At 36.5% G+C, this 12,017-nt stretch overlaps 2 long non-coding RNA genes across 2 annotated transcripts; both read right to left on the minus strand.

The window, feature by feature from the left end:
- Positions 1–2,833: 2,833 nt before the first annotated feature.
- LOC126594221 (uncharacterized) lies at positions 2,834–4,228 on the minus strand. The gene is made up of 2 exons (XR_007613180.1): positions 3,768–4,228; positions 2,834–3,488 (listed from the first exon to the last, which is right to left on the minus strand). It is a non-coding gene; the product is annotated as an uncharacterized LOC126594221 (long non-coding RNA).
- Positions 4,229–6,959: 2,731 nt separating this feature from the next.
- LOC126594224 (uncharacterized) lies at positions 6,960–8,121 on the minus strand. The gene is made up of 3 exons (XR_007613183.1): positions 7,985–8,121; positions 7,313–7,357; positions 6,960–7,048 (listed from the first exon to the last, which is right to left on the minus strand). It is a non-coding gene; the product is annotated as an uncharacterized LOC126594224 (long non-coding RNA).
- Positions 8,122–12,017: the final 3,896 nt, after the last annotated feature.

Consider the following 12,017-nt stretch of genomic DNA (forward strand, 5'->3'; position numbering starts at 1 on the left):
TTTGTAGTAATGTACTAATGTTTTTTCATTAGACTCTTATTTTGGAGTATGTAATACTTAAAAGACAAATGTTGTTTTTATGTTTGAAGTAATATTTATGTGACAACAAGATATACATATACAAATTTAGTATTATGTTTTCAATTTTTTTTGGGGTTAAATTAGGTTTTTCATTTTCATTATTTATTGATGTAAAATATATTTTCCTCAACAAGTAACGGGTCGGGTCATATTAACTATTTATTTTAACGGGTGTTAAATGACACAACTAGTTAAAATATTGGCTATTTCACGAAAACGACACGAACACGGAAAACACGACATGAATGCTAAGTCTAAATTTTATTAAGTTGAGAATCAAAATCAAAATCGATCTGAATCGGTTCAATTATGTTCTTGGTCAAAAGTTGGATATTTTTTTTGTCAACATAGTGTTTTTGTCAAGGTTTTTGGTTTGGCTTCTCAGTTCCACGGTGTTTATGCTCACCACTACTAACAACTAAATGTGTCAAAACTGTCTAACAACAACAAATGTCAAACGGGCATAAGCTGTTCTTGGGTCGTGCCACAAAACAAGCGGATCATCAAACTTTAGTTATTTTAAAATATTAAAAAATTATTTGAATCTAGCTTAAAGCTAAATTTCACAAATATTTAGTCTTATTAGCTCCACAATGTATGTTAATAGTTGAACAATAATGAATAAATATATTAATATTTAGTTATGTATTAGTTTAAATGGCCTAAATCTTGGGCCCAAGCCCATTTAAATAAGCTATTGAACGACTATTGACATCGTTCATTGTTGCGGTTCTCTTTTCCATTCTTAACATCACACAAACATACTATTCCATTTGCCCTCCGTAAGTTTTCGTTTCACAATGGGAAAGGAGGGGGGGGGGGTAGTTATGTGTGGAGGATTTCTCTTGGGATCCTTTGAGTTTAATTAGTCATCTATGATCATTTATGTATTTAAAGTTTCCTCCTGTGTAATGAGTCTGATCATTTTTCTGGTTTTTCAACTTATATGTGATTGTATGAAGACGAAAATCGATCTTGTAAAGAAGTAGTTGATGTCCTCAGAAAATGGTTGCTTTGGTGGTGATTACTTATGTTCTAACTTGTAATGATAATGGTGGAAATGGGAGACCACAGAGAAGCTACACCACAAAGTGAAAACGGGATTGGGAAACTTGAGCATCTATAAAGTTCCAATGAAACTTCGAAGAGTCAATGATGAAGCATATGCCTCTCGCGTTATCTCGATTGGACCTTTCCATCTATGCAACCATGACCTTGCAGCTATGAAGGAACAAAAATGGCATTCCATGCAACACTCTTGAGAGAAAGAGTCATCGTTTAGCAGCTCGAACTATACTGACTATTTCAGTTGGATAGGTTAAACAGTCACCAGATAGTACTGACTAAATTAATGGGACGTTTGACATAGTATTAGACTAAAGGTCGACTATTCAATATTGTGTTTGGTACTGTATAGGATTAAAACTAGAAATTGTGACCCGCACGTTGCTGCGGGGAGTGTGACTTGTGCGTAGCTACGAGATTGAAAATTTTATGACATATTATGGTTAAAACATATAAAAATCATGTATCCGATCATTGTGGACCTAATAATCATAGACTCAACATCGAACACCTAAATGTCATCAAACCAAAGTAAACTTTCATTTTACTAAGTTCTTAGCACTTTAGTTAAATCTGAAGTTAAAAAAAGTAGTTCAATTTGACTTAAAATTACACAAGGGAAGGCATATAGATAGAACAAACAGTTGCGGACAGGTGTACAATGACACTGATCCTGCAAGTCAAATATGAAAAATATTCAAAAGAATGTAAAAACTCAATTATTCCTAGCATCAGTAGATTAACAATGAATAAATAAAATTCATATAAGTTTATATTGCTTGTCGCTTGACAATTCAACATGGGAAAAAAATGCCAGAGAAAAATAGTATTAATATCCGGTGAAGTGAATAACAGTGTATAACATGAATATGCATGTGCATAGAATGGGAAAAAAATTGTACAAACCTAAATCAACTAAGTTACAACACAACTACATATGCAAACAACTCAAAAGACTAAATCAGGCACAAGCCAACTAACTTCGAATTTAACCAAATCAGACAAGCAATCACAATCAAACTAACCTCTTCTTCCCATATGAAGTAGAAGATGTCCCCTATTTTGCCTCTGCAAACAGCGCGCTTTTCACCCTTTACGCACAAAAAGAACACACTAAAAATGCTTGACAACATTATGAAGGCTATACATACATCATTATATATATATTTGAACATAAAGTATAAAGATTTACTAACAAATTCAAGCTTAAATTTAACAAAATAAGTAATTATGAATTGAAATCAAACTATATCATACTTGTTAAAAAAAGTTTTTGACTAAATTTTACAAATAGCATCATAAATTGTTCAAAAATTAGCGCCACTGAAAAAAAACTCATTACTCCAAAAAATAAGGGAATATTGTTCGAATTTAACCAATACATTACGTAAAAGAATTGTGGCAATTAACCCAATTTACAATGAAAACGGTAACTGGACAGCCTTGTCGAAAAGATTAGATCAACATATTCCACCTAGGTAGTTCTTGTGGCTTTGGATTGACAGTGATATTTGCATACACAAGATTTAATAAACATTGTCCCATTTAGATGCAAAAAATGACAAAAATATTGTTCTATTCAGTTACCTTTCAAAAAATAATAATGATAGTGAAAATGTTTATGCTATTTGGTCATATGGCAGCTTGAAATCGAAATACTAAACTCTCAATTGAAAAAAAAAGGTAGTAACTTTGGCAAATATTTGACAACATATTACACACCAACAATAAAAGGATTTCCATCCTTGTGAGAAAAAAATCCTACAAAAATTGATACTGTTCATATCACTATAAATTTATATCTAATGGCATATAGTTTGAAGAAACTGACGACATTTCTCCAAAGTATTTTGTACCAAGAAATGATAATGACAAATAAGTGCTACAATGAGCGAGATTATGGTCTCGTTTGGCAGCTCGGATTGTACTGACTATTTATTAGGGCTAGGTTCGGTTCGAAACGGTTCAGTTTTTTTGTCAAAATCGAAACCGAACCGAAATTTCAGTTCGGTTCAAATTTTTTTCTGTTTTTTTCGATTCGATTTTTTCGGTTTGGTTTCAGTCCGGTTCGGTTTTTTTCATTATTATTATTATTATTATATATATATATATATATATATATATATTTTAGATCTGTATATTAGTAAACTAGCCCAAAAGAGGACCTGCCAAACTAGCCCAATAGATCCAACAAACAATAAAGGCCCAAGCCATAAAATACAACAAAAGAAAACCTAGGCTTCTACTGCAGTACCCGCCGTCGAGCATCCCTACTAGCACAAACCCTCGCCACCAACCAACCGACGCCTCGCCGATTGTAACATCTGGGCACGAGCACCTGTCTGAACACAGCCAAACAGACGAGATCCAAGGGTTTAATAAAAATAAAGATCCAAAAACCAAAGATCTTTACCAAATAGGGCTCCACAAAGACAAATCCAAGAACAACATCAGCCAATTTTTCTTCAAAAATTCACAAAGCATAGTCAACAAATAAATTCACATAGCATAGTCAACAAATCAAAGAAATAAAAACTTTTAATCAATACATAAAAAAAAACTACCATTTTCAGCACTCAAAGAATTAAACAAGAAAAAGAAAAAAAAAATTGAATACTTACTGTTAAAGAAATTCGGAGGAACAAAGATGGATGTCTGGTGCGACCTCCATATGAATCCAGAGTAAAAAACTATTTGGCTTGTATTTGAAAAGTAGAGATCGAAAGTTTATGGAGAAAGAAAGGAATATTAGAAAGGAGTGAAAAAGTTGTTGTTGTTGTAGGTGAGAGTCCACAGAGAGAGTCTATCAGACGAGGAGCAGAGAGACAAGAGGCGTAAGATTTGGAGAGGAAAAAAATGGGGATTGTCAAATAAATTCATCACAAACCCTACGCCTCTTATGGTAATCCTTTAAAAAAATAAGATCCATGTTACAACCATGGACTTAGCAGGTTGGAGAGAGGAAGAGAGGAAGGAGAGTTGAAGGGAGGAAGAGAAGAAGGAGAGAGAGAGAGAAACTGAGGAAGCAGAGAGGAAGAGCAGCGGATGAGAGAAGAAAGAGAGAGAGAGAGAGATTTGAGAATGAAAATGAATGACGGCTAGGGTTTGTGAACTTTATAAATTTTATAAAACATTAAGATTAGAATACCTATAAATATTATACTGGTACAGTTATAGCAATACAAAGTCTACAGTCAAGTTGGTTTGAAGGAGGTATCCCCAACCTGGACGGAAGGGGTTCAAATCTCCACTCTAGCAGGTTTTGAGTATTTATATTTTATTTTCATATTTCAGTTCGGTTCGGTCCGGTCTGGTTTTCATACCTCAAAAACCAAAACCGAACCAACCAAATTCGGTTCGATTCGGTTTGGTTTTTTTTTCGGTTCGATTTTTTTCGACCTCGATTCGGTTCGTTTGTCGATTTTTTTCGGTTTTCGGTTTTTCCAACCCATCCTACTATTTATGTTGGATAGGATAAATAGCCATCGAATAGTACTGACTAAATTAGTTGGCCTTTTGGTGCAGTATCAGACTAAGGACCGTATTATTTATAATGTGTTTGGTACTGAACTGGATAAGAAAAGGGAAGAGGGATTCTACTGAGCTTCTACTGGGATGGGATGGGCATGGCCACATGGCTGAGATGCTCCCATAGAGAAGAGGGATTTTGAGCATCTGCAGCTAATTTGCTGAGAGTCATTGCATGTACAATAACAAGGAATGGATCTTATAGGCTTCAAGTTTGTAATAAGAGGGGATTAGAAGAACCCAGAAAATGGTATTGAGAAATAAAGGTCAAGGAGATGACTCCATGCCATCGAAACTCGAGGTCCAGGAGGACGGAGGTGCGATCGATAACCTTGTCTAATTTGGGTCGGAGGTGAATCAAACGACGCAGCTCATGGATTCTCCGATTGAGACTCAAATTTGAGGTCTTGTTAGTTTGTGATTCTGGGTTCAGGGCAACGAGGAAGGGAAATGACGTGAGAGATGACGGAGCAAGGAGCGAAGCGAGGAGGACAAAGCAAGTTCTTAGGTAGTCCTGTGGTATGCGGGGGGCCTCGTCTGGAGAGAGCAAAGCAGATAGAGCGTTTGGAGAGGACCGTGCGTCTGGAGAGGAATGAGAGAGCGTCTGGAGCGGAAGAAGAGAACCTGACTAAATTGTACCATGGTTTTGGATGGTATAAGCATGCGGGTGTATACCTGATAAAGTTGGTGGGCCCGGATTATTTAATCCGATGGCTATTTAATACAAACGGACACCAAACACCATATTCCGTATTATTAGTATTATTCGGTACCTTATACGGTGTGCCAAACGAGGCCTATATGACTATTGAAATTTTGGATTGAAAGAAATATAGTACTTGCATAGAAAAAAAAAAGGTCCATCTTGAACACTCCATATGCAGTGGATGAGAAACTAAGAAAGTAGCAAAAGAAAAATTAAATGACATAAACTCTATGTTGAGTCAACACATAACCAAACCCATTTGAGTCTTACCTCGCGATCATTAACCCAACTAACTGCCATGCACCTTAAGTTTTACTGCATAAATGCCCCTTGCAAGCAACCCAAATGGAGTGGTCTCATCTTCCAAAGTGTGCATATATGGTTCTTTGTCAAGCGCAAATGCACTCAACATTTGCTCTGATCGATTGACACATAAGAAAGTAAAAACAATTGGTACACCAGTTAGCATAGTACTTACATAGAGAAAATGGTCCATCTTCTACACTCCATATGCAGTGGATGAAACTAAGAAAATAGCAAATGAAAATATTAAATGGCATGAACTCTATGTTGAATGAACACATAACCGAACCCATTTTAGTCTTACCTTGAGATTGTTTGCCCAAATAATTACCAAATTTCCAAGTGATAAATCAAATATACAACTCTTACTATCATGCACTACCATTCCAAATTACCATGTCAAGAGAAGGGAAGGGAACATTGTGAGGTGAAAAATATAACGGAGGGCAAAGTAGAATTAACCATTTTGATGATTCTGTTAATTATGTCTAAAAGAATTTCCGTATCCAGTGCATTCTTTCTAATAATTGACACCAAAGAAGCAAATATACAGCCATGTTCATGTAATTCAAAGAGGAACAAATATACAGCTGAGTTTTTCATATGATTAGTCACCTTGTCACATCCCCGCCCGGAGCGAACCACTTCCCGGGCCCGCTCCACCACCTTAGCACGATATTGTCCACTTTGGGTCACAACCACGCCCTCACGGTTTTGTTTCTGGGAACTCACGAGCAACTTCCCGGTGGGTCACCCATCATTGGAGTGCTCTGGCCACCTTCTCGCTTAACTTCGGAGTTCCGACGGAACCCAAAGCTAGTGAGCTCCCAAAAGGTCTCGTGCTAGGTAGGGATGTGAATATACATTTAAGGATCACTCTCCTGGGCGATGTGGGATGTTACAATCCACCCCCCTTAGGGGCCCGACGTCCTCATCGGCACACTTCCGGCCAAGGATTGGCTCTGATACCATTCAGTCACATCCCGGCCCGAGGCGAACCACTTCCCAGGCCCGCTCCACCACCGTAGCACGATATTGTCCGCTTTGGGCCCTGACCAAGCCCTCACGGTTTTGTTTCTGGGAACTCACGAGCAACTTTCCAGTGGGTCACCCATCATGGGAGTGCTCTGGCCATCTTCTCGCTTAACTTCGGAGTTCCGACGGAACCCAAAGCCAGTGAGCTCCCAAAAGGCCTCGTGCTAGGTAGGGATGAGAATATACATTTAAGGATCACTCCCCTAGACGATGTGGGATGTTACACACCCTCTCCCCAAATCCCCTAAACATAAAATTCTCTTGTGCTCGTTTGTTTCATGTTGTGCCTTGCTCCTATTCAGATCCTTCTATTTCTCCTAGTTGGAAACTCTAATTCAAGTAAAATCAAACATTTAAACCCATGTCTCACCTGATTGATTGGTACCAAATGAAGGCCATTAATACTTATTTGTAATTTAATTAGCAAAAAAAATTAAAAACACTTGAATGAATTTAACAAATCGGTGAGCTATAATATGTAATTAATTAGTACTCTTGACAAATATATACCTACTGCTTATCCAAGATATATTCAATGTCAAATCGAAATCAAAATTAATATGAACTAATTTAAATAAGTGCAAGCATTGATACCTCAATTGAATTTCCAGCTTAATTTTCTTGCCGAAAAACGTTGACCTACAAAACCAAATTACCTTTATCAACGAAAATGAATCAATTTAAGAAAGCAAATACAATGTAGAAAAATAGCCATTCAATTCAGCTGTATTTAGATTATACAAAGGTCCATTCAAACAACCATAAAGACAAAAATGAAAAATTGAACAACCAACCTTTTCCAAAAACCACTAGTCGCACCCTTCGAACCTTTGATTGATCCAGTAAGAACCAAATTAATCTGAAATGAAAAGAAACCCTATTAATTAACCTTCAATATCAGAATCTATAATCACTTTCTTCAACTAAATTGACCTTTTTGTTGGGAAAACCCACAAAACCCAGTTTACTTATCCATTTCTAAGGGAATTGACATACATGCTTACGTTTCTCACCTCTAATCTGATGCTTCACTTATATCCTGACTCATTTCCTTGCAAACTGTCGTTTGATTGCCATAAGTGTCTCGTAGAATTTTTTTGGAAGCTTGTAACTTCGTTTTCATTACTGGTTGTAAATTTATTCAGAATACCGATTGGATTTAAAAGGTATTGAATTAATGACATATAAGATTAGAAAAAACAAATACAGACACAAAAAAGGGACCGAAGTTCCACATATGGTGCAAGTTCATAGATTAGAACTTACCACTTGAAATGTCTCTACAAATTTTCCGAGTTGGTGTGCATGTTGCTTTTCATCATTCATTCCATCAAGCATTATATACTCAATGAAGATTTTCTGTTGACTAAAGAGTCAGATTAAAGAGCAATAGCGAGATTTTCTAAGAGTGTAAAACAACAGTAAAGTTTCGTTGTAAAACAACAGCAATTTCCAAGTTGGTGTGCATGTTGCTTTTTTAGTATTGTGCTTTGGCAGTGTGGGCTTCCTCTCTTATGGAGTCCTGGGTTTCGTCTGCCTAGCTAGCTGTGTTTCCTTTTTGGGCTCCTCCATTGCCGGAGCCTATGCTGGTGGTTGGGAGGGAGGGAGCGAAAGAGAGCAGCAATACGCCAATACCTTGATTAAGGAGTTTGCGATGCGCAGGAGCAGAGGGTCAAACATGAGCGTGAACCCGACTAACTATACCAGCGTATATGAGAGGATAAATTAAAATGGAGTTTTAACGAAAAACCTACGGTACTGTTGATTTTAACGAAAAATGACATTTTTACACTAAAAAGTCAATCATGATACTATTCACTTTACCCTTTATTTTGTTCTTATCGTTAAAACTCAAAGTTTTCAAGTCATTTTCATTAGTTTTCCTTAAATTAAATTGGTGGGACCCACCAATTTATTTTATCCGGTGGTTATTTCACACATTCAGCACCAAAACTAGGTCCGTATTAATAATGCTATTCGATCCCTTATACAAGCTGACAAACGAGGTTTAAAAGATCAACGACATTTTCTCCAATGCTTGGAAGAGTGTACTAATCTTATTTATAGGACAAAAGACTGTTTACTACCCTCATGTTTCGTGGTTTTCAACATTTAGTACATCAAGTTTTTTTTGTCCCAGAGTCATACCTAAAGTGTAAATTTTGGGATAGTCTCATACATCCGTTAGTCAAACTGTTAAGTCTCCCGTTAACTGTGACGTGGCGCCCATGTGAACAATGACTGGGTACCACGTGTCATCCACGTGTAAATTAAAAATAAATTATTTATAAAATAAATAAAAAATATATATATATTTATTAAAAAAATAATAATAATAAAAAAACCTTCACCTTCCCCAAATCCCACCCGTGCCCACCCTCCCATCACCCACCTCTTCATCTTCCCCAAATCCCACCCTCCCATCACCATCTTCGACTACACGCTCAAGAAGAAGAAAAAAAAAAACCGAACCCAGTTCGTCCACCCCCCAAAACCCAACCCCTGCAACCCTGAAGAAGAAGAAGGAGGATGAGGAAGAAAAAAAAAAACCGAACCTAGTTCGTCCACCCCCCAAAACCTAACCCCCTACAACCCCAGAAGAAGAAGGAGGAGGAGGAGGAAGAAGAAGAAAAAAAAAGGGGAACCCAGTTCGTCCCCCCGAGGAAGAAGAAGAAGAAGGAAAAAAAAAGGAGGTATATGATTTTTTTTTGGCGGGAAAAAATGTAAGGTACATGGTTGTGGGAAAAAAAATTTGGGCGGAAAATTTTTTTTTTAATTTTTTTTTCACTAAAATCCCTTCTCTAAAAAAAATTTAAAAAATCCACGTGGACCCATGTGGCACCCAGTCATTGTCCACATGGGTGCCACGTCACAATTAACGGGAGACTTAACAGTTTGACTAACGGATGTATGAGACTATCCCAAAATTTACACTTTAGGTATGACTTTGGGACAAAAAAAACTTGATGTACTAAATGTTGAAAACAAAAAAACTTCAGGGTAGTAAATAGAGTTTAACCCTTATTTATATTTAGATTGATGTATGATAAGATTGGGATGAATTTCAAAGAGGAAAAGTAGAGAAAAAATGGAGCATTTTAAAATCTATATTAAATTGTGGACCTTTCAATTTTTGTAGGATTAATGTCATTTACTTTCATTTTAATTCCTAAAGTCTTTTGAAATGTCTCAAAAGTTGTAATCTGTTTATTTTAAGCAATTTAGCTTCTCATTTGTAATCATCTTTCAATCTTTCAATAAAAAAAAACATTCAATTAAACAAAACAACATTTGGGTTTTCAATCAAAATCTGGTGGACTCCATAAATCATGTTCTTCGAGGGCTTACGCTCGTATCCCTCTTGCTTCATGCTGCATCAATTAGTATCAAAGCTAGGATTTGCCCTGTTCTAGTGGCGATTGGCCATGTGAGAAGATATACCTTAAGCGATGTTGTAGCAATAGATGCGGTATGTGCAGAGGGAATTGAAGTGATTACATTTAAGGTTTTCTCTTGTGGGTTGAGGATGTAGGGAAACTTTTCAAGACAACCAATTTTGGAGATAAAGATGGTGAAGATGGTTGCTTTCGGTTTAGATGGTGATGTTAATTTATGGTGGGATCAAATACAAGATCATAGGCAACATCAAGGTAAGAATCCTATCTAAACTTGGCGTCGGTTGAAGCGTCTAATTGTTAAGCAATTCTTTCCTGATTTCTATAAATTGTATTTGGCAAGGACGAGTCAAGCAATCATTAGAAAAGAAGCTATAGTGATGGAGACTGAAATTTTGTTTTGCAAAGAAATGGTGGAGGTCAAGGAGGAAGAAAAATATCGAAAAATTTTGCTTGTTGAGAATCATGTTGAAGAAGACCTCCCGAGCCAGCTTGATTAGTGACTATGTTGCTTTTTCTCTTCCTATTATCACTTATAAGATTCCATCCAATTTTGAGAAAACCATTAAGAGTGAAGAAAATGAGAAGTAGTACAATGTCATGGGTGGCGAGATGAATTCTCTCTCGAAGAACAAGACTTGGGAGTTAGCTAAATTGCCTAAGGGTAAGAAAGCTATTGGTTGCAAATGGGTGTATGCCAAGAAGAAAGGTGTTGATGAGAAAAACAATGTGAGATTCAAGCAAAATTAGTTGCTGAAAGGTATGCGCAAAAAAAGGCATTGACTACAATGAAATTTTTCTCCGGTTGTGAAGCACTCCTCCATTTGTATTATATTAGCTTTTGTTGCACAATGTGATCTTGAGCTTGTGCAACTTGATGTGAAGACGGCTATCCTACATGGTGATTTGAATGAAAATATATATATATGTTTCGACCAGATCACATTGTGCAACAAAAGCTAATATAATATATATATATATATATTACTTTATGGCTTGATGCAATCTCCAAGACAATGGTATTTGAGGTTTGATAAACTTATGAGAAGCCAAAATTATTCTAGAAGTCAATATTATCATTGTGTGTACTTCAACAGCTTGCAAGATGGGTCTTTCGTTTATTTGTTGATATATGTTGGTGATATGTTGATTGCCTCAGAGAATGTAGATTGAGAAATTGAAGAAGCAAATGAAGAATGAGTTTGAGATGTAGGATCTTGGTGAAGCAAAGAAGATCATTGGCATGGTGATTACTAGAGATAGAGAAAAGGGTTTAGTGTGCTTGAATCGAAAGCAATACCTTGAAAATTGAGTTCTCTATGTAAAACTAATAAAGAGAAGCTGCAAATGAAAAATATACTGTATGCTAATTTGGTTGGTAGTTTGATGTATGCAATGGTATGGTCTAGACCAGATATTGCTCATGCAGTTGGTATTGAGAGTTGATGTATGCATAATCAGAGCATTGGCATGCGGCTAAGTGGTTGTTGAGGTATCTCCATGGTACTAGAGATGTTGGTTTATGCTTTGAGAGCGATAACTCTGGTATTGGCAACTTTTGCAGTTAGTTATGTTAATTCAGATTATGCAGGTGACTTAGATAAAATGAAGTCTACTACAAGCTATGTTTACTATGGCTAAAGGGCTAGTTTGTTGGAGGTCCATTTTGTAGTCGTTTGTTGCTTTATCTACTACAAAGGTTGAATATATGGTAGTTGATGAAGCTATAAAGGAAGCCATTTGGATATAAGGACTTATTAGAGATTTTGGGATTGATCAGAAGCAAGTGGAGGTGCATTGTGATAGTCAAAATGCCATTTATTTGGCTAAGTATCAGATTCATCATGCGAGGACTAAGCACATAGATATGTATTATCACCAGTGTTCTAAAACACGGTCAAGGC

The sequence above is a fragment of the Malus sylvestris genome, chromosome 12 (assembly GCF_916048215.2).
Source record: "Malus sylvestris chromosome 12, drMalSylv7.2, whole genome shotgun sequence".
Taxonomy (NCBI): Eukaryota; Viridiplantae; Streptophyta; class Magnoliopsida; order Rosales; family Rosaceae; genus Malus; species Malus sylvestris.